The sequence below is a fragment of the Chiloscyllium punctatum genome, chromosome 13 (genome assembly GCF_047496795.1).
Source record: "Chiloscyllium punctatum isolate Juve2018m chromosome 13, sChiPun1.3, whole genome shotgun sequence".
Taxonomy (NCBI): Eukaryota; Metazoa; Chordata; class Chondrichthyes; order Orectolobiformes; family Hemiscylliidae; genus Chiloscyllium; species Chiloscyllium punctatum.
This window is the reverse complement of record NC_092751.1, coordinates 29,801,814-29,806,320: the sequence shown is the minus strand read 5'-3', so window position 1 is coordinate 29,806,320 and position 4,507 is coordinate 29,801,814.

The window sequence follows — 4,507 nt, the reverse complement described above, 5'->3', positions numbered from 1 at the left end:
ACTGGATAAAGATTCGCGCATCTTGTGTCCTTCACTGTGTCTGAAACATGTACACACACAACATGGGTGCTGGGGAAAAAATAAGCACGACAGACGTTAGGCGATAGTGTGGTGTAAAAAAAAAACAAACAAATGGAATGCTGCGGTGTCCAGACCACTGCAGGAACCACTTCACCCGTTTAAACTGGGCACTATGTAACGCGACAGTCCCTGCCAAAATATTCTCTTTACACTAGATGGAAAGGACCACTCTTGGTCTGTCTCACGACAATGACAGGTGTCACGGTCCAAAGGAGACCAGAATACGACCCGGTGAAAGAGGGCTCCGCCTCCACAGAAGGACAACCAAGCAGAACAGGATACAGCTCCAGACACCACAGAGGGATCCAGCTGCTCGCTGCAGCCGTCGAGATCATCACTCTTGGTCTGACCTGCACTTCTCCACTGATCAATGACAGGGGTAACACAGGGCACTTAATCCACCTTGAGCCGTGGGTGAACATTTTCCTTGACATGACCGACAAGTATGCCCACAGGGTAAACCAGACCCGCTGCTGGGTCTGTGCCCGTGTACCTGAACATTCCCACTGGCGTATTCCCCACGGCACAGTCCCTTTTAACACCGCAGGGACAGCAGAATTGTGGCTGAAACTGGACAGGACCAGGGGGACACAATGCTTAGTCTGCTAACCAGACGGGCCAGCCATGTGCATAATAGCTCAGACTGCTGGAAATCTGCAGGATACCAGCTCGACAAATTCACAGGATGGTAATATGTAGCCCAGAATCTCTCATATGAACATCAAACCTTGACCATCACTGACACCACCGCACGGGGGACACACAGAGGAACCATCTGCCTAACGAGAAGCCAGCCATCCACATGTGTGGCTGGGTGGAGGTGGTGCACTAACTCACTGCTCTTGGCCCCTGCAGCATTCTGGTCTGTAGCAGAGTGTCGCCTCCTAGATTTACTTGGCCACAACATGTCTGCCTGCAATTCCAATTTCAATAATATTTGGCCAGGAATCCAAACCCACCACCTAAGAACATACAATAACACTTATTTTGTCTGCGGCCACAAGGCATACCCCGGCTGGCATTGTCATGGGTTGGCACGTGGTGCATGGTACCACTCCTTTACCACTCCCAGTCGTCTTCCTTCCAGAAGTTTATTCCCCACAGAAAACACGACCCACCCCCGTTTTTGTGTCCACTTACGAAACTGTCCACCTCTACATAGAGGCACATCAGCTGGCCACCACGCTAGAGTAGATAGCATGCCACAGCTGAAGTGCTTGCCCAGCTGAATGCAGAGGCTCTCCCCATTCGCACTGTCGCCCTACAAAACAGAATGGCCCTGCATAACTGGCTGGCCAAAACTGGGGCACTTGCACCTTCATTTGCACAGACTGCTGTACCTACATCCCTGACCCCAGCGAAAATATAACGGACCTGACACACCACTTTCCACAGGCTGCTGCTGTCCCAAATGAATCGGAGTGCCACTGAGACTTGTGGACCTGGGCAATCTCCTGACTTAGCTCACGGGGCACTGAACTGCTGGAGGAACTAATATCCGCTTTGTGGTTGTGGGTATCATGACTCTGGTCATGGGTCTCTGTATGCTGCTGCCGGTTTTGTACGGCATTTTTACCCGTGCTCTCCTCATAAACTAGCTTGTACAAGTTCACAGGAGCAAGATCCCCTCCCAGACACAAATAACGTTTGGGCAGATTCAGACACTGACGACTGCCTGTCTGACACCGAACCTCCACTACCTGATAGCCTCCCCGGTCCAGGCTACATTGCCCTTTTTCAACATGTTCGTAACAAAAAAGGGGAGAACTGTGGGAGAAAATCTGCTACACTATCCCACACAGCATAAACACATAAGAAAAACAGAAGCATGTCTGCGTAACACAGAAATCATGCCTGCTAACACACATAGAACACACCCACAATGCCTCAGTCTTGGCCAAACAGGCGAATATAGACTCCAGATATTCTAAGCTACTCCCAGCCCAGATAAGACACTTCTCAAACAGCCTTCACAGTAAGCTCCTAGCCTCGATCATCACTTCAGTCCTAATACCCTAAGCACAGGGTCATTTCCCATATAAAACGATGGCACACAAACACAGAGGCAGACTGAGAGATCCCGGAAGACTTTGCTCCCAGGAGGACAATGGACAGAACTGAATGCCAGGAGAAGGAACATTTGCACATACTCGTGCAGACAGGAAATACCGTTAAGAATCCTTGAGACGACATTCTCACCTATTCAAGGAGATGTCTGGCATCTCCAGTGTCAATTACAATTGAATTGTTACTGCCAGCCGCTTGTTTAAACTCCATTCAGTTTATTCTTGTTTTAATCACTTTTCAATTTCACCACTGTCCTGTTACTGCTTTACAATTATCACCTTTGTGTTGTACCCCTATGAAACCTGCCTGCACCCTCTGCTTGCGGGACAACTTTCTGACCGTCTGTGCAGAGAATCAGTTCTGTGTCAGCTTGGTCAATGTCTTTACCGCGATGTCAATTTGTTTAATCGTATCTGGTCTCTGACCCATTGAGCTGAATTTCTCTGACACCACGTGATCATGAATTGCTTATGGTTTTTACCCTGTTATCAGTCTCCCATGTGGGATTTCAGTGAAACCCATATACATGACATCATTTTCACCCCCCCTCTGATTACTTCGTCAAATCATTTACTTGGCCACAATATGTCTGCCTTCAATTCCATTTTCAATAATATTTAGACAGGAACCCAAACCCAAAACCTAAGAACATACAATGGCACTTATTTTGTCTGCGGCCATAGACATGTTAGGCATCACCTCCGTTTACAAAATAGTGCTGACTCCTGAATCAAACCTTGCCTGGACAAGTTGCAATGAATTCTCTCCTTCAGAGGTTTCCCCAAACGTTTCCCGACCACTCCTGTTAGACTCACTTGGGCGTATTTCGCTGGTTTGTTTCTATCTATCTTGTTAAAAAGTGGAAAGCCCATTAGTAGTCCTGCAGGCCACGACCAACCGCCCTGTGGCCAAAGAGGAATGTGAAACATTGGTTAGAACCCCTTAAATTGCTCCTTTGTCTCACAGAGTAACATGCGATACAACTGAACTCTGAGCTAGGGATTTGTCCACGATTGAGACTCTCAAAACCTCCAGTATTGTTTCAACCCCTATATGAAACTGATCAAGAATCTCTCAGTGCATCTTCCTGCATTCTATTCAGATGTCTTCCCTCAAAAGGACTGTTCGCCAGCTGAATGTGTAAAGTGATTCATCCAGTTTACCTATTTACAACTATAAACAGCTGTACTGTCACACTGGAGGGAACACATCCACGTATTTTAACTGGAAATGCTGTTTTCAGCCTTTGCGCCAAGAGACCATTTAGCTTTCATACCCAATGGAATATTGTTACAGTGAGAAAGCGTTTCAGTGTTCTCTGTCTGAAAAAAAGACCAGTCACTTGATGACACCTCCTGTGTGGACTCCAATCCGTTCACATCCGACATGAGGGATGTTTTTCCCTCTGCTGTTCATCACATCCAGGATAGAACTGCGGCAGATATTATTACTGTCTTCATTGACCTAAGTAGTTGATGCCAATGGCTCACCTTGTAATGGAAACTATTCACAAGAGAACTTTTGAACAGGAACACAGTCCTGTCTTCTGTGCAGGAGATCATTGCACAAGCAGAGTATCAGGCTTCTACCAGGCCAGGCGCAGCCATTCTTCCTCGAACATTCACAGCATCCGACTCTAACCAGAGCAAAACCAGATGATGCTGGAAAAACTCAGCAGGTCCAGTAGCATCAGAAAAAAGAAATAAGAGTTAACATTTCGAGTCCAGTGACCATTACTCAGAACTGACGATCGCTTGGAAAATGTTGGTCTACCTGCAGAAGATATAGTGGGGATTGGGGGGAGGGTGAGGAGTAAACCACAGGGGTCGGGATAGTACTCAAAAGAGAGAAGAACAGTTGGACAAAGGAGTGGAGAACGATCTGGCTAGCCGGGTGGATAGTTGCGAATGGAGACTGCTAGGAGCGAACCATATGTGGTATGTTATGGCAGGCTATGTGACAACAAGGCCTGGCATGTGGGTTAGGGGAATAGGACATGGGAGAGATCAGGCCCTAAAAAACTTGAAATTGATATGTGGTCAGAGGGCTGCAGGCTCCCAAATAGAAACTGAGGTAGTGTTCTTCCAGCATGCCCTGAGATTCGCTGGAACACTTCTTGAAGACAGACCTTGGATGTTCTGCAGTATGGTTACCCAGTCCAAACTTCGTTTCCCAAGATAGTGGAAGCCACATTGCGAGCATTGATTGTAGGAGAGAGGATTGTGTGAAGTGCAGTTCATGTGTTGCTTCGAGTGGAAGTTCTGTTTGAGCCAATGGAATCAAAGGATGGAAGACGTCAATGGACAGGTGAGGAAAGACAAGAACCAAAAGGTGATATTATTAGAGAAATCATGAGGAC